The 26,854-nt window shown below is 46.2% G+C and overlaps 1 protein-coding gene across 1 annotated transcript in view; it reads right to left on the bottom strand.

Annotated features, from left to right (window-relative positions):
• The window catches only part of Maml3 (mastermind like transcriptional coactivator 3), a 416,933-nt gene that overhangs the window by 108,998 nt on the left and 281,081 nt on the right, over positions 1-26,854 (bottom strand). The window lies entirely within an intron of this gene.

Raw genomic sequence — 26,854 nt, 5'->3', positions numbered from 1 at the left:
CAAACGCTATTAGACCAAATCCCTCTATTCCTTGAATTAAGAGAATGTAGCTATATATCTATCCTAACCATTTTGAATACACAAATACAAAATGGACATTCGGGCTGGAGAGATGGCTCAGTGGTCTAAGGCATCTACTTAGAACAAGCTTGGCAAAGCATCAAGGGACCGCGGTTCAATCCCCCAGCACCACATGCCAGCCAGCCCTGCCCCCTGGTGGGCTAAGCTGGCCACACACACACACCACTCTCTCTCTCTCTCTCGCTCTCGCTCTCGCTCTCAAATAAAAAAAATATTAAAAAAAACCCAAAATGGACATTCATCTATATCCCCTTTTTTGGAAGTGCTTATTCTACTGAGCCATTCCCCTGGCCCCATCAGCTTTCAATTTAGAAGACTAAAATCACTTCCAAATAAGTCTCCATGTCAACCCTGCTGTATCAGTTTTGTGGTCTGAGCGAGGCTTTCAAAATGCAGACGTGATTTTGTCACACTCCTACTGCTAACTCTTCACTGGCCTCCTTTTACTCTTAGGAGAGCACACAGTCCTTCCCAGAGCCCTGAGGCAATCTGACTCCACTACCCTCTCTTCACCCCTCTTTTCTCAGGCTTCCTGCCCTACCTCCTTTGCTGGCATAGTGGTTTTGCAGCTCCCCTAGAGGGTTTACTAACACCCACAGCACACAGTGGAATATTCATCTGCCATAAAAATGAATCATTTCTGTCATTTGTGGCAACATGGGTGGAACTGGAAGACATTACATTAAATGAAATAAATCAGGCACAGAAACAAATATTTCATGTTCTCAACTGTAACAGGGAAGCTGAAAACTTGGTCTCAAAGACACAGACAATGCAAAAGTGGGTATTAGAGCCTGGGAAAGGATTGGGGAGGGGGCGATGGAACAGGATGGAGAATGGGTCCCGGAGTGCAGTTGGATAAGACGAAGAATGTCTAAATAGTCCATAGGACAGCAGGACAACTACGGTTGACAAAAATTAACTGAATATTTCAAAATTGGTAGTAGAGAGGATTTTGAATATTTGCAGCACAAAGCCATGATAAATGTCTGAGATGATAGATATCCCAGATACCTTGACATGACTGTTACATGTTATATATACGTACTGAAATGTCCCACTCTATCCCACCCATAAATGTGTATAATTAGTATGTGTCAACTAAAAATAAGAATGTTTAAAAAATGCAGGTGAATAATACAGATTTCTCAGACTTACACAAACAAACAAACCATCATGCTGGGCACCACTCTCAGAGTGTCTGTAGTACGGGGTTTGAGAGGGACCTGATCATTTGTAATTCTAACCAGTTCCTGGGCGCTGTTGCTGCTGCTGGCCTTGGAGTGTGAAAATTTGAGACCTGCTACACTGTGAACCTACTATGCATTTCTTGGCCCTCTGAGAAGCCTTCCTTGCCTAGTCCCTCCCTCCCACCACTCACTAAGCCATGTTCATGGCCCTCCATATGGTTCTGTCACAGCACTGTCCTTCTCAGGGACTGTAATTATGCATGGGTGTAATTATTTCATTAATGTCTTTCTCTGCCCTTAGACTCGCTGACATGAGGGACTAGTTCTATTTTTCTGTCCCCAGTGTTTACTGAGTTCTTGGCACACAGTGTGTGCCCATAACTATTTGCTAAAGCAGAACTAATCTCTCTCTCTTTCTTTCTCTCTCTCTCTCTCTCTCTCTCTCTCTCTCTCTCTCTCTCTCTCTCTCTGGTACCATGGATTGAACTCAGGACCTTGTGCTTGCTAGACAAGCACTTATTCTACTGAGCTAGCTCCCGGGCTCCAGGACTAATCTCTCACATGAAGTTTTCTCTAGGTAACTTAGGACCTATCAGTATTCCTTCCCATGCATGACTATCTTACTCCAAGTCCATTGTGCTCAGAGTTGCTATATTTTAGAGGTTCTCTGGAATAGAGAAATCGTTGACTACTGCTGAATACCAATGACAGGTGGAGACAATTTGAGAGAACCAGAGAAGTTGCTATGAGAAAGACCAGTATGTGTTGCAAAATCAACTTTCTTTTGTTGAGGTGATCAAGTGGGATATTACATGGAAATAGCTTAGTGTCGTGGCTGCAATGTGGCTCAGACTCAAAAATGTTAGCTATTACACTAGCTTGGTATTACAATAGCCTTTGCAATCTGAGCCTTTTAGGATCATTCTGACTTCAAACAGTCTGTCCTATTTGGCATCATTTCTTGACAATTTTGTCTGGAAAATACCTGACACCCACAGCCTGAAGGACGAGAGGGGTTGACTTTGGCTCATGGTTTTAGGGGATTCAGTGCCAGGTCAGGTGCGGCGCCCAAGGTCATGTCTCCACTGTCCACTCAGACACACCCAGAAGTGCGCTTTGCTAATCCTCTAGGTGGCTGTGAAGCCAGTCAAACAGACAGTTAGGCCTTACTGTCTCATGCTGTACCAAGTCATATTCACCTTATATACTCTGTATACTAGATGCAGCTACTGCTTATTAAATACCTACTGCAGGAAGTCATGGAGCTTGTCATCAGAGTCATATGTGAATGAATAGCAATCTAATGTGGGGAAAGAATGCACAGCAAAGTAAAATGAACGCAAAATTAAAGCACCTATACAATCTATGAGCATGCCAGGCATGATGCTGCATGACAACAATTCTAGCACTTGGGAGGCTGAGGCAGGAAGACTGCTGTGAATTTCAGGCCAGCCAGAACTACGTAGCAAGACCTCTTCAAAAATAAATCTATGCAAAGGTAAAGCATGCATATTTCCTGGCTGAGGTAACTGGGCCTGGAAGGGGGGCAGCAGTACTGATGTGCAAAGAAAAGCAGCAGTATACTTCACACTGGTGCAAGCAGAGGGAACAGTGGGCTAGCCCAGCTCCCGGAAGTGTGTGGGTCACTTAGGGAGAGAAGACGTAGCGTGCCCAAGCTCAGAGACACGGGGAGAGGAAGAGGAAGCTGGAAAGGTAGTTGGAATTGGATTACATAGCATTGTGCATGTAATGCTGACATGTATTTTGTTCCATCAGTAGTGTGGTGCCCTGTGTACGGTGCCTCAGCACCTCACTGTTTTGTTCTCCGGTCTGGTCCAGCAAAGACAGGGTGATGTCTACACTCATCTGAACGGGCAGATGGCCAAGGCGAAGCCTCAACTTGCCTTTTTGTTCAGCAGTGAAGACTGAACCCAGTACTTTGTGCATGCCTGGCGAGCGTTCTATTGCTGAGCTACATCCCCAGGTCTATTCTTGTTTTTAATTTTGAGACAGGGTCTCACTAAGTTGCTCTTGAATCTGTGATCCTGTTGCCTAGGCCTTCCAAGTAGCTAGGGCTACAGGTGTGTGGCATCATGTCTGGCTTCAACTTGGTTTCTAATTGTGGGGCACAATGTTTTCTAATTGGGTGATATTGCCGTCAGGTAAGTGGTCACAGTGAGGACATTATTTTTACTCAAGGATTGTCAGATAAGATTACAAAAACAAGATTTTAAAAAATACCTAGGTGTAAATAGGTAGCTTTCTTCAAATGCTTGACTCAGATTTTTCTCCAAATTAATCCTGCCCAAGTTTGAAGACTGTTTTCATTTGACCTTGAGTGTTGACATTTTATACTGTCAGTCAAAAGTCCTTCCAGGACATACATGGTTTTGAATGCACGCCAGACTCTGAATGCATGCTCGCATGCTAAGTAATGTGCTCATTTTCTTCTGCCCTGATTCCTATAGTGTCAAGATGTTATTTGGATGATGTGGATTTCTTGTTCAGCCAATGGGTTGCGCTTTGCACAGGAAACCCTAGCTCCCTCTCACCTCCGACCCCTCCGTATGAAGAAGAAGCCCTTCAGGCACATGGCTGCGCAAGATGGCACGGTGCAGATGCCCCCAGGTCTGCACTGAAAATGTCCTGTGTGCCATTTTTCTGCCCATGTAAAAACTTGTCAACCAATTAACCAACTTGTTTCACATCTGGGCAGTGAACCAACTCTTACACAGATGGCGCAGAACCTCTGCTTTTCTTTGAAAGAGACTGTTTTCAAAGGGCCATGTAACTAGAAAATTTACATCTACTACCAGCATATAACTTTTGGTAAAGTATGTTTTAAGGCAAAGAAGAAAATGAAAGAAACATAAGCTAGTTTCAAGCCTGATGCTCAGCTATCATATAATTTCACTGGGAACTGAGACTGATGCGAAAGAGCACTCTTTCCAGGGACACATTTTTCCCTAGGTTATTTCTTAAAATCTTATTCCAGATTTAATTACGGAAACAAATACTTATTTTCCATTTCACTAAGCCAAAAATCCAGTCTTCAAGCTGTTTACATCTTTGCTCTTTTAAAAATATTGAGATAAGGAGCACACTTTCAACATGGCTTGCATTTGTGCCTTCCTGCTTTGCCATCCTTAGCCCCCAGGAAATGTGATTTTTGTTGTTTTTGAAAAACAAATGGACTAGTAGGTTCATAAGTAGTTTTATATTCTACCTTTTTTCACTCATTCTATCACACGTCCCATTTCATAAAACACTTTCAAAATACTTTAACAGCAGCTGAATGCACCATAATTTATTTAATCAATTGTCTTTCAGTTATCTAAAGCTTCCCTTCTAATTTTCACTTTTATAAATAGTGCTATATTCTTAAATATAATGGGTCTTTCTGTGCTTCTGTCTCTCTCTGCCTTTCTCTATGTCTGTCTCTGTTTTTGTCTCTCTCTCTCCCTGTGTCTCTGTGTGTTTGTCTTTTTCTGTCTCTCTCTGTTTTTTGTCTCTGTCTCTTTCTCTGTCACTGTCTCTCTATCTCCATCTGTTTTTGTCTGTCTGTCTCTTTTCTCTCTGCATGCCTGTCTCTCTCAGTGTCTCTATGTCTTTCTGTCTCTGTTTTTGTCTCTCTTTCCCTGTGTCTCTGTCTCTCTATGTCTGTTTTTGTCTGTCTGTCTGTCTGTCTGTCTGTCTGTCTGTCTGTCTGTCTCTTTTCTCTCTGTGTATCTGTCTCTCTCAGTGTCTCTATGTCTTTTTGTCTTTCTGTCTGTTCCTCTCTCTCTCTCTCTCTCTCTCTCTCTCTCTCTCTCTCTCTCTCTCTCTCTCTCATAAATAAATACAAGCTTTTGCATTGAGCTACATCCCCAGCCTTTTTTATTTTGACACAGGGTTTTGCTAGGGTGTTAAGTTGTCCATGCTGGACTGGTACTTGCAATCTTCCTGCTTCCCTGTCTCCCATAGTACTGGGGATACAAGTATGTACTTTAGGATAATTGTTTTTTAAGCACTGTCCCACTAGGTCAGGGGATGACATGCTCTGAGGAACTCTCCACATAGTGCTAACTTGTCCCACAGCCATTTCTCATATGCACAATGTTTGGTGACACAGCTTGAAGGTTCCTATGAGCAACACCTGCTGTTCAACTGAATGGAAGCAGCAACATCTATTACCAGAATAAACCCACTGGTACCATTTCAAGAATGGATTGTCTACATGTATGGAGCTGGTCTTGGAGTTTCAGTCTAATTAGATAAGCTCTTTATTGCCCAGGCCATGAAATGTGTACTGAACAACAAGCTGCTCTAAGCACGAAGGCTCACTGCGAGTGAGTCTTTCTGCCACACAGACTGGAGCAGAAGGGGCCAAGAGTAGGAGCGGAATCCAGGAACTCAGCCTGGACATGGGGACTGCTGTTTCTTGAGTTTAGAGCCTGACCACGACTTGGTAATTGGACAACTGGGAGCCAAGCTCATTTTTTTCTGAATTATCTAATGTGGACAATTGTGCGTATATTCAAAAGACACCCAGAGAGTAAGTGAGATAAAACACTTATCAGAGTGAACTGCAGGCATCTAAAAGTATTAGGATAATTATTAATTCCATGCTTAGAATTGCCTATGGAAATCTCAGTAATTAGGGAGCAGTTGAAACCATATTTTAGGGACCAAAGTTTCTAAAGTTCATGTAGTTTTTAAGCTCTTTTTGTTGGTAAGGAAATCACGTCAGGGTCGTCACCACCAAGACCATCTTGCCATCAGGACCACTGACGCTATCACATCTTCATCACCACCTTTGGCATCAGGACCACATGGCTGTCACCGCCTTCATTACCATCATGATCTTCACCATCACTTTCACCATCAACATCAACATCATCACCATGGCGACAAATAAGGAAGCAGGGTTAGAGACAAGGGTTTGGTTTCCAAGCAAGCTGCTTCTGAGCAGATCCACCCTCCTCACTCTGCTTCTCTGGATGACAAGTTTGATGGAAGTGTCAAGTTTGCTGGTCTTAGGCATTCCCTCCTAGTCCCTAGACTGTGGGTGGGGCAAGTGTTCTCTGCACATAAACACAACCTATGCATCAGCAGAAACGGGGCTTTTTTGAAACCCCACCTCCTGTCTGCTGACCATAAACAAGCAGCAGCAGCTGCAGAAGTACACACAGACATCAGGGTTCCAAGAGGACACTGCTCAGTAAGGGCTCAGCTCTGTGACATGCTCCACATCCCAAACTCTAAGGGGTGGGAAAGATGGATCAGAACTGTTTTGGTTTTCTTCTACGTTGATGTCACTTTTATAGTGATGCATGGAGCACAGCTCCGATCCCAGTGAACAGACAAAACGGTCTGTCTAATGTCTCTCCTCGAAGGGCTTCGAAACTAGGCAGGAGGCAGGTGCAGGGCAATTTCCCTGATCCTGCCTGCTGAGATGCGAGTGAAGAAACTGCAACGGTGGAGAGAACGCAGCTTCTGAATGTAGGGGAGGTGTGAACACGTGGGAGCTCTGCCTTCCGGACACCCCTGGGAATCATTCTGCTGTCTCAGTCTTCTGTAGAATATTGACAAATGATTCCTTGTTAACCAAGACAGTCAGATTTTAAGCATGCACCCAATGGGGTTGAGTCTAGGAGCCCAGTATGGCCCCTGTCAGGGAGGCTACGTGATGAATCACTGAGAAGCCAAAAAGGACCTGAGAACTGTAGCTAGGAATCCTGAACTGGACTGGGACAGTGGAGAGCAACCCTCCCACCCCAAGACAGGTCCTTCAGGTGTGCCTCACCTGCCCTCCAATCCCAGACCCTTCCATTAAAACACATGCACTGGGTGTCACTGGTTGTGGCAGCCAGGGCTGGTGCAACAAAGGCATCGACTGTGGCTGCTGTTGGTGCCACAGCTCTTGTGGGCCTGTAGCTGTGTCCACATGTGAGTGCTAGCCTCACCTTGGGGCCTACAGCAGACCATGGTATTTGCATGGAAGGGAGCAGGCGAGGTGGGAGCTCTCGGCCTCTTTCCTGGATTCCACTTACCTCCTTCACCTGCTCTACGCTTCCTTTCCACAGCGCTTAGTCTAACACGGTATATCACCTGCACGTATTGATTGCATTTAATGTCTGCCTGAAACATAAGCTGCACAAGAGAGAGTCCTTATCTTTTTCATCCACTGGTATATTTTAAGCACCTACATCAGTGGCTGGCACACAAGTACTCAATAAATAATTTGTTTAATGAATGGCTGTTTATTAGCCATTCTAATTTAGATTCTAGTTAAGCAACGATGAGTCTACAGGCTTGAACCTGCTCATCTGTTTGAAATATTTAGCCCACCTCTCACCCCACAAGCTCAGTGCTTCTCCTGGTATCTACAGTGCAGCTGGTCCTGACGCTGCCCAGCAATCACTGTCACTTGGTGAAATTGAGGAGGAAGGGAAATACTTACTGAAGCAGAAATTCCAGAGGTCAGTAGCCTGGGTTGTTGTCACTTAACTAATGCTGCCCATTGACACCTCACCCCATCTTGCTATTTATTTCAGAAGCAAAACAAGCTAGTGGTTGATTTTCCATAGCACTTGTGATTCAATAATATTCATAATTTCTGTCATATCTTCATAGTTCTTATATTGCCACTAGGTACAATTGGGAAAAATCCTGGCTCACATGCCTTGGTTTCCAGGATATGTTTGAGAATGGGCCCTAACTCATGCGAGAGAACCGAGAATAAAAATCAGATCACACTGAAGCTGGGAATCTTTCAGCTTCTCCCCTCTGCTGAGTGTATAATGAGGGCAAATACATCGTTTTTCACCTAAGCCAGGACAACTGGCATACACCGGGGCGGACTGTCTCGAGCAGATGATATAGATGGTCGTCTTGCATCTAATCAGCCTCCACCAGATTAGAAAACAGGAAGGGCTAGCAAGTGTTAGTATGCCTGAAATGGCCCACGCTCTGGGCTTTGCATCCTACTCGGTTAGAATGCCAGGGTCACAGATGTTGACCAAAATATTCATACCTTCAATTTGCACTAATTTTACTAGTTTGTAAGTATCAGGAAATAACGATCAATAATTGACCTAGCAAATTAATCTGTTTCCCCCTTATCAGTTGCCTGCTCTTTAGCATGACAATAGCAGACACCCTGCTAAAGAAAAGGCCTCTTCAAGCCAGGCATCTCTAGCCCTCACCCCTGCTCCAGCCCCTCCCCCCCAACCAGGCCTCTCTTTTTCAGTCCTTGCAATACAATCAGAACAAGTGAAAAAGGGCCCTGATTTTCCAGAGGGATCCTACAGTCGGCAAAAGGTACATTTTCAACATCATTAGCGGTTCATCTTCTAAAACCTCAGGGCAACCCCTAGGCGGCCCCTCCTGCAGCCCCCACTCCCAGGTCCCCCCCCCAGCTCTTTGGCTTATCAAGTTAATGAAGCCTATCCTGACTGAGGAAGTTGGGGTAGAAGACAGTGGCTTCAGAGCAATTTGATGCAATCCCCTCCCTCCCTAAAAAAAAAAAAAGAAGAAATAAGAATGGAGAAAAAAAGAGGTGAAATTTTTTTTTTCTTAGAACTGGGAAAGGAAGCTGGTGCTGGGGTGTGTGTGTGTGTGTGTGTGTGTGTGTGTGTGGCTGTGATTGTCTCCTATGTCTCTGAAGAAGGAGGTGTCTATTTACTTTCCCTGACTGAACATTTGCATGTTAAAAAGGCACAGCTCCTTTGTGGCAGGATTTATCAGGCCCACATTTTTTACTTGTTGGAGCCCAGCACAGGGTGAGGACTCCACATGGGGCATAAAGCAACTTCCTGTGACCTTCCCTCTCACCTTCTTACATGACAATTTCCTCAGAACAAAGAGTATCCCAGAGGCCAAGGCGAGGTTCCTACTACACTGCGCTCTGCAGCCTGCTGGTGGGTAGGAGAGGGGTGATCCCACCCTGTAGCCAGTGCCGCCCTGGGCTGTGGGCTGCTGCAGGCTGCAAGCTGCAGAGCAGGAGCAAAGAGGGCTGTTAGCGCCTCCCATCCCCATATCCGGAGAGGCAATTTTCAGCTTGAGATACAAAACACATCAACATCTCTCATCACGTCACTGACCTAAATATAGACAATGACTTCAAGGAAGAGAAGAGGCAAAAAAAAAAAAAAAAAAAAAAAAAAAAAAAAAAAAAAAAAAAAAAAAGCAAAAAAGCGTTGCGCGTTCTTTTATACCTGCAAACTCTGCAGACCTCTTCAAACAAGCAGCCGGCAATGAGGAACAATAGATAACCAGTCAGATGTGAAGGGAGGAGAGAGGAGAGATGGCTGTTCTCGAATGATTGCTGTGATAAGGCCATTACAGGGGCTCAGCTTCACATCAATCCTCATTTGTAACCTGGGGTCGAGAGAGTGCTTCGGGAGCCGTTCTGTGTCCCTTGACAGCTTTTCCATAGGAGTCCTGATGGGCCCGAGAGCCACCTGGCCAGGCGAGGCTGCTCTGCTCCTTCAAGGCAAGGACACACACTTGCCTGAGTAGCCATTTCTTCCCCACCCAAGAAGAGGAACAGGAGGGCCTCAGCAGCCTTTCCTGGCCACCCCAATCCGAGATACATTTCTACACCTTGGGTTCCAGACCTCGTCCCTTCCTCTGTAAAACAGTCAGGGCTACTGGCTCCCCAGCTGTGCCACATGGGGTGTCAAACAGGTCACCTCCCCTTCCCAAAAGGGAGTCAGAACTGGCTGGGTCCTTCAATGCCATGTTCCTAAGAGTGCTTATTTTCTTTTAATTTGAGGACGACTCAGCTACTGAGTTAAGGGAAGGGGCTTAACAGGAGGCTTTATGAGCTCAAATCCTACATTCCGGGAACTTGGGAAAGACACTGAGCAAAACACTGAACACAGACAGCCCAGTGGTATCAGCAGTGAGGACATAATGGTGGGTGCCCCATGGCTGAGGAAAAGCCTGGGGTCTCCCACATACTTCTGATGCACTTCCTGTTTCTCAGACGACTCTCTGCATGAGAACAACTGTCATGGCCTCCCTGAGTGTGACAGGATTGCCTGCTGTTGGGGAAGCAGTGAGCCGCCGCAGACTTCAGCTGTCCAGGGCGCCTTCATTTAGGGTGAAACAAACCCACGCTCCTGTGTGTTGGCAGGGAGTCCACAAGCACAGCCGTTGCTGTTTCTTCAGAGAACACGTTTCTGACCCTTGCTGAAACATATTTCGTTATCACAAGAAAGCCCCATTCCTCAGAAAAATAACAATGGGGGACAATGCAAAGAACACCAATGACACAAAAGATATATATATATATATTTGAATTCAGGACTTTCAGGACCTTGTACTTGCCAGGCAGGAGCTGTGCCACTGAGCTATCTCTCCGGCTGGGCAATGTTACACATGGAATCTAAAGAGTGCAAGGATCCCAGTTAGAGTTACAGACAATAATGTCAGCCAGAGCTCAAGTTAAGAACAGCCCAGCACTCTCAGGTGGCTGACAGAGGTGGATCACAAGTTTGAGTCCAGGCTTGGCAAATTAATGAGGAGAACTTGTCTTAGTTTGGGAAGTAGCTCAATATGAAGACTCTGAATTTCAGTCCCCGGTAGTGGGGGAAAAAAACCAAAGCAAAGGACAGCAAAGCAGTGAATAATTAGGAAGACATTTTGTCCAAGCAGAGAAGTGACTGAAGAAGGTGAGCAGAATCTCAACGCAAGGCAGGCTGGGCAGGGCACTTTGGTAGCCTCCCTGGCACGATGACCCTCCCTGGCCTTACTGTGTCTCTAGAAGTGAGACTAACGCAGAACATGGAAAATACGGAGCTGTACATATTCAGGAGTAAGGACAGCCTCAGAAGGCAACAGCAACGGTGGCCCTGAATTTCAAGTATCAGTTTAAGGTGGCCACATGAGAACAGGCATCTGTGTGAAGGACAGGCTTTCCCAGCTGCACCCTTCACCAGCCAGGACTGGATGCTAACAGAGGACCTGGGAATGGGGTTCAGGGGGAGACCCTAGGAGAGCCCAACAGCTTCTCCTGGGGCTCAGCTTCTCTGAACAGACTCTTGAAATACGCTCCCTGGAACAGGTGAATGCAATGAAAAACCTACGCTAGACTGAGGGGTGGTGAGTAATCTGGTCAAGAAGAAATATGGCCACCGTCATTATTTTTCAATCCAATATCTTTGTTAATTAAGCATTTTTTAACCTATGAGAATACTAATAGCAATCTAATACTATACTATTCATTACTAATAAAACATATTTATGAAATGGAAATATAATGTGCCTATTTCCAAAATGTGGTTATAAATGACTTACTCTAAGCTACAATTTAACGTGGTTTGAGAAATGAATCTTTAATAAAGAACTGGTGAGGATGGTGACGGCTGAGAAGAATTCTATTTGGTAAGATTATTTGGTTTTTGCTCTGCCACTCTAAGCTGAGGTGCTTGCCTCAGAAATTAACGCCAGTAACTAATATAGAGAAATTTAATTGATGGTAAATACAGTGGTAGTTTGTCAACACTTGAAAAAGTGAGCGTGTAATTGAGGAATTCCGCAGCACCTTGCCTGCTAATTACACAGCACTTATTCACGATGGTGTTGTCAAGGTGATATTCGTGAGGCACAACTACACATAGTAGGGATTTGAAGGGTGAGTGAATGAGCACCTATAATTCCATCCTCAAGTGGGTTCCTGTGTACAATTGTACTTAGTCATATACCCAATAACATTTAGGAAAAAATTATAATATGCTTCAGGCTAGAACCATAATAACACTTCTAAAAGTCAGCAAAATGGATGCTCAGCACTACCTGGAATCCTGGCTGTTAGGGCTTCCTGATCTAGCCTGAGCTTAATCAGAAGAAATTTTTTTTTTTTTTAAAAAATGAATCAAACCACCCAACAAACCAATCAACAAAAGCTTCACTTCTCTTTATTAATGGTGGCACTACACTCACAGATCAGGTTGGCTTGACTAGAGTAGAGCAAGTGACACTCCTTCCTTGGCTGTCCCTCTGAACAAAGAGAGTTAAGTGTCCCTGTGGACCCGCATAGATATCACGTGCCCATAGCATCCTACTAAAATTCGAGGCTGTATTCCAGATTGTGGAACACGAGAGAATAAAAGGGCCCCGATGACCCAGGAACTGGAATTCTGGTGAGGCCAAGCAAACGAACAAGCAGCTGGGTGGACCACGGTCACCGTGCGCGGCTGATGCCGCTGCGGAGTGGGGCTGTGCGGGGTGAAGGCCACGGCCGGCTGGGGGCTCCGCAGTGGAGGGCACTTAGACATGCTCTTTTATTGTGATGAACAAATGGTCCTTATTTAATGGGTAAATATAACAAAAATGAGACACAAACACAAGGCACATTGGCTGCTTTACGCAGGTTTTCAGGGGTGGAAACCGTGAGCTGTGGTTTTCCCTGGTGACCTCGATGCTGGGCTCAGGGGAAAAGGTGACTCTGGAGTTGTCTTAAAGGAGTAGAAGATGACAGATCAAAGCAAGTGTTGTCAGGAGCTTTCAAGTGGAGAAATGGGCCTTGCGATGATGCGAAGGACCTGGGTGTGTGCAGGCGTCTGGCGAGCCCCACAGGATGTATGGGGGGTGGATCAGGCTATGCAGGGGAGCAGCGGCAGGGCTCCGGTCCGAGGACAAACTTGGGGCCCGAATTGCACTGTGCAGGTATGGCCAGCCCTGCAGGAATTCTGCTCTTCCTTTGCATTCATGATCTGGATTCTGGCATTGTAAGCAGGAAGAATGATAATTACAAGAAAAAAATCAGTCTGTCCAGGACAAGAAAGGTAAGTAGGAATGCCCACTCTACAAACTCACGTGCAGTAGCTGCTCTTGTACTGTGCTAGAAACATTTTGCCAGTAAGTGACCTTGTTAGAAGAAACCAAGTCTGTAAGAGGTTGCAGCCCCTGCAGGCGGCAGATGAGTTGTGGTAATTTTCAGTGACCTCGGCCACTGGTCATGTACATTGGGAATTTTACATACAGACCTGAGAATGTTGTTGGTTTAAAGAAACATTATTCTGAGCATGTTGGAAGGAGGACAGTCTGTGAGAGCGGGCCAGGTAACCGTGCCACTAGAAGGAACAGGAGAAGGGTGTGACCATGGGGAGTTGGGAAGGACAGGAGGGAGAACGACGAGCGCTTTACGGAGCTCCCTGGAGGTTGCGTCTGCACTGAGATACACTCTGAGTCATGCACACGAGCTAGTGGAAGTACGTGGCGGTAGATGTGAGCTGAGAGCAACGAAGGACTTCAAAGCGTCCCACATCCAAAGGGGGGTGTAATGGCGAGCAGGGACTCAACAGCCCCCCGGGAAGAGCTGTGACCAGGATTTGTGACCTTGTGACGTCAAATTAGACATGACAGTCCTTTATACCTCCTAATTCTCTTTGGTAGCAGCACACCGTGGCTAGCTCAGGTATCTGTAATTTCAAAATCTCCAATGCTGTTATTTAATTTACATCTCTAGGAATCTAACTCATATTACAATAACTGATGGATGTTTTTGCCCATATTATCAGTTTTTGAGGAGGATCAAAAAAAAAAAAAATAGGACTTGCTGCTGTCATCTCTGCTTTCTATCCAGGGACAACCACTGACATCATATGAAGTTAGGGGTTGAGCCAGGCTGGCATTAATTAGGAAGCATAAATCATTCAGAAATAGCTGTGCTAACAGTGGAGCTTATAAAGTACCTCGAGGATACAAAGGGTTCCTTTGAGTTATGAAACTACAACAACAAGAGCAGGGCGGGTCACGTGCTTAGGGTACATCAGGCGCTCTCCATGCCGGCTGCTGGCTTGTGAGGTGACAGCAAAATGGGAGACCTTGTCTCCTCCTAATCTGTCCCTAAGCACAGTCAACTGCCACCCAAACTCTGCAGAGAGCAGGGGAGGTTTCAGTTTTCACAAGCAAGGGACAATCAATGAGGTCATGGTAAGGAGGTTTCTAATTATTTGTTGCTAAACTAGCACAAGTATCAATTTCATACACCAGAGATCTAGTTCTACCTGTTATTTATCATAGAATCCTCCGGGTAGAAATTAGCAATAGACTGCTGTGTCTCAATTTTTAATGATTTATTTTAAAAGCCCAAAGGAAGGTCCTTGGATATGTTTTAGGAAACAGAATCAATCTTTAAAAATCTAAAACAAAACAAAACAAAAAAACCCCCAAAACCCCAAACTAGAATTAGCCAAACATTTTAGAGTTCACTGAAACCAAGTCCTAAGTTCAAACCCTTTGATCCCAATTATAGCCTTTAACATGCAATGCTCCTGTCTTACCATGTAGTTTGTCTTGCCATCTGATAAATACACCACTCTCAGTTCATCAGTAAAGTCATATTACGTAACAACATTTTCTATCCCTGAACAAAAGTGTATGGCCTTGGTGACTTCAGTAGTAAGGTGACACCTAAGAGTATTTTGCCTGACAAAGTTACCAAAATTATACACATACTGCAGTGCTGTTCCTGGAGAGACCATCTCCATGTGACCAAAGCTGGGGTTTTGAGCATGGAGCCAGAAGAAAAACAATCAATCAAAGCAAACAGGAATGAAGGCAGGGCCACCGTAGCTCTTGATTCCATACACTGCAGTGGGGATGTGTTCCCCCAAATGTGGGAGGCGTCACGGAGAGCTGGGTGTTTATGTCTTTGTTGTTCTATTTTCCATGCCTTCCTTCCTTCCCTGCCAGTGGACCTTGGGTCACCCACTCTTTCCTCTGGTTTTCATCTCACAGAAGGAGTTCTACCAGCTATGGTCTTACTGAACTGGTAGCCTCAAAAATTGGGAAGTACGAAGTCATTATTCAACAAGAACCAAATTTTTTTGAAAAAATGCGATGACTTTCATAGAAAGTAAAATACACGTGAAAGCAAAGGGCCACTTGATCATGTGACCTGTGTACACAGGTGATCTCAAAGGTTCCTAAGCAGGAAGCTTGTGTTCTGAGCTTTGTGTATATCATCTTTCAGGGACTAGCATGGGTTCTTCCTCTTAAAATTTAAATAATAATCTTTGAAGAAGGGAGATTCGGTACATCACCTTTGTTTCTAGTTAAGAAAACCACTAGGCCAGAGAGCATAACCGTAATGTATGATTTTGCTGCTCTATTATCATCCCGTAATAAGTGCTATGTGAAACTGCCAATTATCTCATAAGAGGGGGGATCACCTTTTCTGTTGTGAATGGCTCCGTCAATAACTGGGCTCAGCTCTCTCATTCTCTCCTGAGCCACCAGCAGCTTCCCAGGGGCAGAAGAGAGCCAGGGACACATATAGGAACACCAAACTCAGTCAACACGCAAACACTCAAGCCAGCTCAGCCTCTGGCCTGCCTGAAGAGAAGGGTCCCAAGGAAGGAAGAAGGAGGGGCAGGGGATCGGCCTGGAGCAAGCTGCAGGTCACACGCACGCGCAGCTCGACAGCAAACTCAGTTTACAAAGAGACATCTGTTCCATTACTCCAATGCATTGTGGCTAATTACATCCTGGCCCGTCTGTGAAATGACAGCCACTTATTCTCCAGTGAACCGTAAAATCTGTACATGTTCGATTTGGGGAGTGGGAGAGCAGAGGCGTGGAGGCCGGGGTGGGGGGAAGGGGTGCAGTCAAGGGGAAAGAGAAAAGGCAGGGGAGACCCAGAGAGAGGCCGCTTTGGGGTGAGACAAGCACCAGCCACGTGGAAGGCCAGGGCGAGCACTGGGGGGCTCAAGTTCATGAGGAGAGACTGAGGGCCTGCAGCTGCTGCTCTTCCTTCCTGCTCGAAGCCTTGGTAGCCTGAAGTTCTCCATCATCATCACCCCGGGTTGCAGCTCGGGGACAGCAGACTGGCCCATTTGCTGCAGTCTCCAGGGGCTTACAAAGCGGCAGCTGGCTGGAACCAGGGTGTGCTCCTGAAGGGGTGAGGGTGGGTCTCCATGAGCTCTTGGGGGGCACAATCCTGTCTCTCTTCTGAGCGGAGCAAGCTCACCATTTGCACAAAGCCCCCTTGATGGACTGTGGGTGGGGCCTGGCTTCCTTAAGAGCACCAAGAAATCTACACTAAGCTTTAAGAAGCTTCCTAAAAAACCCAAATACATACATTTTTATAAATACCAAATAATTTTAAGAGGCAAACAAAATCAGTGGAAAAAGTGTGGGAGAAAAAAAAATAGATGCTCCCCTTGCTTTCGACTGATGTTAAAACTTCATTCAAACAAAGATCCCAAACCACTCATGGAACCCGGAGACAGGCACAAGGGAGACAGAAATGGGAAACGTGCAGTGCTGTCATGTTGAGATCTCAGCTCACCGAGGGGCTTAATGGGAAGCACATCTTCACCCTGCACACAACCTCTGCCAGGACCACGCACCCTTCTGGAGTCTGGATTTGACACAGTTGGTATTTTCACCAGGTTCTGCTGGGGTCCAACTTCCATCTCTGTCCCCTTGGTTAAGCATCCACACTGTCCTCTGTGGATCTTGCAGCTGGGAGACAGGTGTGGGGCTCCTATAGCTCCTGCTGACTCCTGCTGTCCATGCATCTGCTGTGTGCCCTTGGAAGCCCAGGTGCCAGACCTCTCTGAAGCCCCCAGGGCCAGCCTGTAAAGCAGCGCTTTGCAAACCTCCAGGTGCCCAGGATACCCCGGGACCTGGTAAAGTGTAGATTTTGATCCAGCAGTGTCCGAGCTGCAGGTCTCTAACAGGTTCCATGGGATGCTACCTGGCCCACCGCCTCCCACCAGTGTTTAGGTCTTGCTTCTTCAAGGGAGTGGGTGGGTGGAAGAGGCAGAGACCCTTGAACTTGAGCGTGGTGTTTGATTTTTATTAATTTGGAGTCAAAGTATTACTACTGAGATGTAATAAAATGCGTCAAAGGGTGACCATTTCCTCTGGGAGAAGGGGTAAAGGAGGTTAAGTATACTAAGTGCTAGGCTGTGAGCCATGAACTAGACAATAATTTTACATGTATTCCAAGAAGTTGATATAGTATAGTTTACAGGGAAAGGAATCTCTTGTAAAGGGCACTGAGCCCAGGCACTTTGCACTGAGCCATATCACCAGCTCACCCTCTCTTCCTTCCTTCCTCCCTTTCCTCCTTCCTTCCTTCCTTCCTTCCTTCCTTCCTTCCTTCCTTCCTTCCTTCCTTCCTTCTTCACTCTCTCCCTCCCTCTTTACCTCCCTCCCTTCCCTCCCTCCCTCCCTCTTTCCTTCCTTCCTCCCTCTGTCCCTCCCTCCTTCTCTGGTTTTGAGACAGAGTCTCCATAACTTTCCCAGAACTTGGCGATTCTCCTGCCTTAGGCTTGAGTCCTAGGTTTTTAACTCACATTTTACCAATATCCCATTGGCTGGAGAAGCAAAAATACCAGAGTTGCAGAGTAGGGAACGTAACTGGGGGAATCTCTTTACTTCAGATGCATGCAATTGCCCAGTCTTTTGGATTCAACTAAAGGAGATGAAAGTTTGTGTTGTGCCACATTTTTGCCTGGAAAACAAGCTGAAGAGCTCAGAGATGGTCCCATGTGCCCACAGCATGCACAAGCTCCCTGCATCTTGCATGTGTTTATTTTTCTGTCCTGTGTCAGTAATGACTTGGGTTTTCAGTTTAGGCCGCAGGGCGTCTATGTCATGCTGCCCATATCAAGTATTCTATGTCAAAGAACTCAAGACACACGAGTTCAGCTTTCACTTATTACTTGGGACATCAAAATGTTTCTCTTTTGGGTCTTGCCGTAGACCTTTCTGAACCTGTTTTTCTATGAACCAGAGAAGTGTGGCAAGCCTGTGAGTGTGTTTACAAGTCCATTCAGCAGTGGGTAGTAACCTACAGATAGCTCTGAGAAGATTACACAGACTGGGAAAATAGTTTTAAGGATGACAGGAGCCGAGGGATGCTCTAACTCAATCTCTCCAATTTACCAGCTTTACTCAATGATCTGTGGTGACCAAGGCCCCAAGGACCTGGGGAGTCTGGGCTCCCTGACCTGATCCCTCCCACTGATTGCAGGCTTGAGAGTGTTTCCTATCATGTGCTGATGGCTTTCCTCCAAAGTTGAATATGACTTTTCCAAAAGCAGCCCTTAATTTCCTACCTATGATGGCAGAGGGGTTGAATAGTATTTCCCTGAAGGAATTGATTGTGGTTCAAAAGCAGCAAGTCTAAATGCAAAGAGTATGAGAAAACTCCGATAGAGTGAACAGGACAGTAACCTCTAGTTCGGGGAACTGACCTTCGGGCCACATTTTAATGCTTCCATAGCATTGCTGGGAGAGGGCCTGGGGGGCAGCAGAGGGTATCTGAGCAGCTCTACAGGGGAGAGCAGACTGCACAGAGCCTTGTCAGGGTGCAGGAAAGGTGGGGTTCCAGTGCTGGGGCAGTGGTGCTCTCCAGGGTGAAATGCTGGTGGGAGACATCAAGACTCACCGGTCCATCTCTCTGGTTTTCTACAGATAAACCACATTGGAGAATGCAAAACTAACAGATACGCAAACTGATAAATACGAGTAGGGGCCAGAAGGTGCTCTAGAGCCCAGGCAACCATCTGAGTCAATCTGTCTGCCTCACAATCAGCCCACCCATCCCTAGTGAAGAAAGCCAGAAGGGGCAGCTGGAAGAATTACAGCTGGCAGTAAAAACCACAGACTCGGTTTAGGATTACAGGAGCAAGAGCTGGATTGGGGATGGCAAATACCCTTGGAGGGTTGTTAGGAGAACTGTTTCCAGTTCAAAACAACCAAGGTGATCATCTTTATTCAATTATCAACTTTTGCTGTTTTACCGCCACATTTAAGGGTGGTCAGATTACCAATTAAAAATGGAATACCACCGTCCCTCACGCGAGCCCCTGGAGCTTCGCAGAGTGTTACAGCTCGACCTGATGAGATGGCAAGGGACCTTCTCAGCTCCCTGGCACCTGTGCCTTCTTCTGAAGGCCCAGGAATGCTGGAGAGCATGAGCCAGAATTATTCTTGGTGGAATAAATCACTGCGCTCACTCACAAAACAATACTGTTGTTATTACAGTGCAGTCATCTACTGAGAAGGGATGAGGTGATCTCAGACCTTAATTTACTAGAGTGACTAAGTCCAGGAGAACCCAGCACCATCACTAGCCATATCTCTTTCCCCACCAGGGCACAGCTCAGCTCTCAGATAGGAGGAGAGAAAGCATTTTCTCCTACATCACATTTATTTTATAATGCTATTAATTATAGGGCTAATAAAAACAGTTGGGCTGAGTAAATAAAGGCCATTTCTGCCTTAGATGGAAAGCATGGAAGAGAGGAGTTACTGAGAGATCTGACCATGTTAGATTATGCTCCCAATAAAGGCAAGTCCGGAGCAGCAAAGAGTGGGTTTGGGATACATTTTCTGAGACTGCGATTACTAGGGTACCATAAGTAGCTGAAGGCTGCCATGCACAGGATGTTCTAGTAAGTTCCCCTCCTTCTTCCTCACAATGGCATTACGATGCATGGAAGCCTACTATTCCTTTTCCACCAAACACTCAATTTTAACCTTTTTTTTTAATATTTATTTATTTTTATTTATTACATTTATTTATTGTGTGTGTGTGTGGCCAGCGCAGCCCACCAGGGGGCGGGGCTGGCTGGCATGTGGTGCTGGGGGATTGAACCGCGGTCCCTGTGCTTTGCCAAGCTTGTTCCAAGTAGGTGCTTTAGACCACTGAGCCATCTCTCCAGCCCCAATTTTAACCTTTTTTAAACAAATTTGTTTAGCTTCCTTTTTTTTTAAAAAAGGTTATTTCTAAAAAAAATTGCATCTCAGTGGTGCTGCCTCATCTTACGATATTTCTTTTCTCTTGAAATGTTCCCTTCTGCCTTGTGATTGTGTCCAGCCTAACCCTGAGTGGGATCCTATCCAACTGCTCAACTCATCTTTATTTTTTTTTACCTCTGAGTATCCATCCCTCTTTGTCCACTGAATCAGTTTGGGGAAAGCATGATGTCTTTAGTAGAAAAATTAATTAGTAAAGATCTGTAAGATGGCTTTCTGAGAAACAGAAATTTTAGAAGTGTTCAGGTCTTTGGATAAAAACAGTTGTGTTCTTAGTTATTCTACTTCCTTCACTTTCCATTTCTTCTCCTGCAGGTATTGCCTACATGTTCTTTAGGAAAAGTAGTGTTACATGCTTTGAGGTTAAGACTTGTTCTGTGCATTCTAGTAACTTCCGCCCTAGAACAGAATACCCACCATCACCATCGCCATCACCATCACCGCTATTATTTTTGCTACTATAATTACTACTAAACACCTGTCACTTTCGAAGCCTCCACACAGAACTAACACATAGAGTAATGCTCCCCTCCTTGACTTGTAAAGTGAAGTTTCCTGCGGTGTGTAACCTGCCTGGCCCCTGACACAGTGACCATGACATGGTACACAACAGATTTCTGAGGTCTTCACTTTTGACCTTTGGCTGGAGCCACCTGAAAACATTCACCCTAAAAAATGTCGGTGGACTGAACTGGGCTTTCAATGTAGCTGAGGAGTCACAACAGTGTAGGTTTCTGGAATCCAGAAGGACATCTGCAAATCTGATTCGTGGACACCCTCGGCCACCCAGAGCCTGCTGGCATCGTTTCTTGGCAGCCCTGCCTGTGATCCCCACACCTGGCTCTCCCTGCCCCCTCAGCGGGAACAGCATGAGTTGAAGAGAATGAGACATAGGCACTGGATTCCATAGGCCTAGGAAGTTCACTGCAGCCTCCTGTCACATAAATCAGATCCTGGAAGAGCAGGGCGGGGAGGGGGGTCGAAGGACTAGAGCCCTCTTGAGACACCTTCTCTAGAATAAGGAGGCTGAGAACCCACACTTTCTCAGATCCGGCAACCATAGAGTAGTTCATCTTTTGCTATACAGGGTCCCATCCCTGTCCATCAGATCAGTTTTTTTATTTTTGTGGGTTTTTTTTTTTTTTTTTTGTCTTTAAGTGGCAGGTTCTGCTGGCATTCCTTCTACACCTCTCCGATGAGGAATGCAGCTTGGGCACAAATAGGCAGTGTGTGTACACAGCCGGCATGTGTTTTCTCGTTCCCACCCTACATTGTTTGTTGAAATAAATATGGAAATAAGGCTGAGCAAGCCAGCCAAGCCAGCCAAACTGAAATAAATTCATCACTCATGGGCTCTCAAGGGAAGGAAACTGCATTTTTTTCTAAATGATTATTTCTGAAGCACTGAAGGAATGGCTATATTACTAATGAGGCCTGTATGTCATGGCTGCTGATTATAAATGACCCGCAGAGGGACGAGGAGGTGGTGGATCGGAAGGGGAACCAGTGGGAGGAGCCAGGGAGGCGGCTGCTGGGGAACTCTGTGCCCCCAGCACTGAGCAGTGGAGATCGGTCTCCCAAATCTACTGTGCCTGCCTTTCTGACCCAGAAATGCACCCTTGGAAGAGCTAGGGACTTAACTCAGTTTGAATTCAGGTGGACGGAAAGTTGTCCAAAGTCTGCCAAAGACAGAAAACATCTCCTGTCTGAGTCCTCACATTACCGCTAACGCCCTCCTCTTCCTGTGCATGGGAGCTCTTGGCAGTAAACCAGGAGCCACAGAAGGGATCCTGGAGGGAGCCTGCAGTGACATGCAAGCCATTTCAGTGCGACAACACTGAATGGTGTCCCAGTTCCTGCAGGTCTTCCCTGGATGGCTGTACACTGCATCAAGAGGCAAAGGCACAGGCAGTAACCCAGTTCACATGTGGGTGGGCGCTGTCTCACGGTGGCTGTGAGTTCCAGGCCAGGCAGAGTTCTACACTGTGTGTAGATGAGACAGCATCGGGCTTCAGTTGAGGAAGCCAAGAAAGACGTCGAAAGCTCATCAGAGCTTTGTGACTGTGTGGCACTATGATTTCATGGGATGGGCAGTAAGACAATGCCCAAGGACCTCCTGGCATGACCTGGCAAGAATCATTTAGACAGCTGGGCGTGGTGGTGTGCACCTGTAATCTCAACACTCTGGGAGGCTGAGGCTGAAGAATCATAAATTTGAGCTCAGCCTAGACAGGTTAGCAACTTAGCAAGACCTGTCTCAAAATTTAAAAAGGGGGCTGTGTGGGTTGGGTATGTAGCTCACTGTAAAGACCCTGAGTTCAATCCTCAGTACCATAAAACAATCATTCAGACAGAGCACACTGTACAACATCTCAGCAGCTACGGAAGGCCTGGCAGGGGACACTCTTGGCAAATAAAGTGACCAAGTCCTAGAGGACAATGGTTACTTTTTAAAGTGAGTGTACTGCTCTCTACTCATGGCAAAACCTCCTGGGGTTGAAATCCTCGCAGAAAGCAAAGGTGGGAAGGGACATCTTGCAGCCTCTTCTGTCAAACTAAGGCTGTGGCAGGAAATGAAATATGGTAGTGACGTGTGGCACTGCCAGAAGCTGCTGAACTTATAGCATATGGTCACTCATGGCCAGCTGCACCAGCGCGGCTTCCTACAGCATTCTGGTGGTGCTGCAGATCAGCAGTGTCTCCTGTGTCTCACACATCTTCTGCACATGTGCTCATGGGCGCAGACTCCCTGGTGGCAAGAGTAAGCGATCACTCACTAACCATTCCCAGTGATCAGCAGCTGGCTTCGGCAAAATGAGTTGAGGACTCTGCACTGTCACCCCAATTTCCTAAATGAAATTAGGAAATTTCTTCCTAAAAGAAAAAGGGACCAAACACCGTAGCTTCAAGCAAGACACAGGGAGTCTGGTCATTGCGTTTGTCAAGGCAACACTTGCCGAACTGCGAGGAGAAAGGCGGACATAAAGGACTAATTATAAAGTTCCACTCAGTTTACTTCAGCTTCTCAGCCTTGCTGTGCTGGGGAGGAAACACACGTGCTTTTAATTCCCTCTCTACTGTCCTCAGAACAACAAAGAGCCACATGTCATCAAAGAGAAAAACAAGAAACCCTGGGCTCCAACCTCCTCCTTCATCACAGGCAAATGCTCTGCCCAGCTCTCTTCCTCTCTCATCTTCTCCAAGGAAGGTCAAAGAGTGAACAGAGGTTCTCAAATAATCATGATGAAGAAAGAAATGCAAAGTCACCTGGTCCTAGCTGCAAGCGCCTCGCTTCCTGCTTCTACCAGGGGAGTGGAGAGAATCCGCAGATGCTGCTTCTCTGGGCGCTGCTGCTGTCTAATGAATCTGACCCCCGGCTGCAGCTCTGAAAGGGTGCAGCAGCGTGTCAATGTAAATAGCTAAACCCAGTGTCATGTCAAGTGGTAACAAGGCCACTGCTGGTTTTTTACAAGCACTGTGCACTTAGCAGATAAAAACGAGCATCCTATCGCTGGCCTCCACAAGTCACACTTATCAACGGTGAGAAGAAACATTGCTTTGTTTGACAGGTGTTGCTTGGTGGCAGTGATAGGAAGTTAAATTTCTTGCAGGCTGCCCATTAGCATGATGAAAGGGCTGGTAACAGCTGCATTCACAGAATCTTTTTGCCTGTGTCTGCTGGGAAACAGCACTGAGCGTCCTGATGTTCCCTCCAATAACGAGAACTAATTACTCTCCGTGGTGCCACCTGGGCTAGAGACAACCCATGTCAGGAGAGGGTTTTGACAAACATGGCTTTTTTGTCCAGGACCAAGGCCAGAGCCATCAACTTCCATTCTTCCTGGTATCAGTGCGCAGCCACAGGCCACACAAGATCAATAAAAGGCCCAGAGTCTGCCACAGGATAGGTGCACAGAATGTGCACCAGGACTGGAAACTGGGTCAAAGTTCTCTTTTGAAGAAAGCTGAGAGGTCTGAAGGGTGTTGAATATGAAAGGGGAATTTACAGATTTTTTTTTTTTTTTTTTTTTTTTTTCAGGACCGGGGATTGAACTCAGACCCGTGTGCTTGCCAGGCAAGCGCTTATTCCACTGAGCCATCTCCCCTGCCCATAAAAGGAGAACTTAAAAGAATGGGAAGTTGCTTTATTGATACAAAAGACCTGTGTTATATAGGAGAACCTTCAGCAGATAAACATGTGTTGACATTTCCGTTGTATCATTTGAGGAAGGTATTTTTGCACGCGTATGCATGTGCTCTCTCTCTCTCTCTCTCTCTCTCTCACACACACACACACACACACACACACACACTGCACTTGGGCTGAGGAAACTGAGGCTTACAGAGATTTTTATGAGCTTGTTCAGAGCCACCCTGCAGAGATCAATCTCACACCTTGACATTGTGACTTTACAGTCTTTGCTCATTGCAAGCTGCTTGACATCACTGTGAGCACTGGGCCCTGTCAGAAGCTGGGTATTCTGTGTTTGGTGTTACTGTAGTACTTTCCTGAAGCTGCTGGGCCCTTCCAGAAGCTTCCAGGAGGTCTGTGGTCCTGGTCCATCAATGGAGTTTTAATGCAGCAAACTAACAAAGCTCTGTTTATTGGCTGTCTGTGCTTCCTTCGGCTTCTTAACCTCTGAAGAGGACTAAGCCCGTGACTGATGACATCTGTGCCTCCCAAATTCTGTGTACCGATATTGGCGCTTTGTCAATGACCTTGTTCCCCCAAGACAGCCCTTCAGCCTACCGTCAGACCACAGAAAGAACAAGTCCTCCTATAGCTCGGCCCAAGGTGAGCAGGCAACTAAAATGCGTCTCCTGTTTGCATCTGCGTGCTCACATTTCACAGACATGCCAGACAATAACTTGATATCATAGGTTGTGGCTTACTACCCAGCCTCACTAATGGGAAGTAGAGTGTTAGAAAAATTGGGAACTAAAACGGCAACTTACAGTACTGTCAGGTTTTAATTATCCACATTTAAGGACAATGCAAAAATAAAACAAAAAATCTGATTAGTTGAAATGCATCATATTTTGATCCAGCTTTTTTTTTTTTTTTTCCCCCCTTGGGCGGAACCAGGAATTGAACTCAGATCCTTGCGTTTGCCAGTCAAGCGCTTATCTTACTGAGCCATCTCCCCGGCCTCCAGCTCCTTTTTTTTTTACCTTCTCAGTCTACCAAATCTTTTGTTGGAAAGAAGTTTATAACTACATATCTATAGGTATAATGATATACAGCTGGGGTATCTCTAGAAGTCACTTCTGAGTGAAAGTACCTTAGTTTTATGGAGTCCTGTCATGAATCAGCTATATTTCCAGGGTCATAGCCACACATTACTGAACTGCTTTGTACAGCCCCATCCTAATGTGTATTCTGGCTTCTGTTTCAAGATCACGAGCTCCTCCCCCACTTCCTGAGACCTCTCTCTTTGGGCCTAATGAAGTGTCCCCCTGTGGGTGGAATCACAACCATGAAGAGAAATCCCACCCAACAAAGGAGACACTTTGCCCACGGAGCCCCAGGGAGGTGCCATTTTATCATCTCTTGCACTGCGCTGACATTTTTAAATTATAATGATTCCTTATCCCAAATGAGTCCTAAGAACATTCTGAATCGGCTAATTAATAAATCAATTGCTCTTCTGGATGGCATTTATCAAATCCACAGCTAATGTGTGCAGTGAGGTTGGAGTGGGAGTCTGCAGCTACTGTACCACCTCTCCAGGAGGACCTGTTTGTGAAGAATCTAGCATGTGCCAAGCCCTTTGCCACACTCTGGCTGCAAATACAGCTCCTGTAAGTGTCTACACACACTCTTTGGGTCTACCGGGGCCCAGGTGAACTGCTAGAGACAACATCTTTTGGACTAATGAGTAACTGCTAGAGACAGGAGACAGGAGCATCCCTCCTCATCAGACATTCAGCGGTCCATATGGTGGTGGTAATTGAAATATCCTTATGGTCACACCGTTGAACTAAGATTAAAACCAATTAGATGCCACTGTTTAGATGTGGGTAGCATTCTGGTGTCTTTATCTTGCTCATTAGGTACAGGGATGACATGGGGGTTGACAATACCAAGCTGCCATACTTCTTTGCAAAGAGCAGACCATTAATGAATTCTTCAATTCCTTAAGACCTGGTAGTTTTTTTAGACATTTCGGAGTCACTGCCAGCACAGATCAGTTGTGACAAGGAGGCTGTGAGAACTGCATAGACTGCTGTTAATTATGTGCTTGGCTGGTGTCTCTCTCTTGGTGATAGGCTGAACCCGCCTCCCTATTTCAGCCACACTGCTCCTCTCCGTGTGCTCATGAGGGGCTGGGGTGGATAGTGTGGGACACAGAGGGGAATGGTGGGCAAACAGCTTGGATGTGCCATCCGTCCACAGGGGAATGACAAGGTGGACTAGAAGACAAGATGGCAGAGAGATGGGGCTCAGGGAGCACAGAGGCAGGTTCCGTTGCTTGGAACCAAAGGGGTGAACAAAAGTCTGCCGCCAGGTGGCTCTGATTCTAGCTCCTGCCCTTCAGCCTATTTGCCTTCTCATGTCATCAATATGGTTGTTCTAGTGGAGGGGACTCCTTTCTTCTGGAAAGAGAAGGCCCTGAACTTTGAAGCCAAACAGTAACTCTGGCCTAATGGCTCTGCCGTGACTTAGACAGAATTGAAGCTGGAGGGCAGACATGGAGGGTAGGTTCCTGTGCGGGCTCACTGTCCTACAGACAGGACATACCAAAGGAGGAAGAAGATGGGAAGGGAGAAGTGAGGGTGGTGGTGGGGTAGGGGGATCAGGCAGGCAGCTGTGT

This window comes from Octodon degus, unplaced genomic scaffold (genome assembly GCF_000260255.1).
Source record: "Octodon degus isolate 3935 unplaced genomic scaffold, OctDeg1.0 scaffold00180, whole genome shotgun sequence".
NCBI lineage: Eukaryota > Metazoa > Chordata > Mammalia > Rodentia > Octodontidae > Octodon > Octodon degus.
This window is presented reverse-complemented; position numbering and strand designations above follow the sequence as displayed.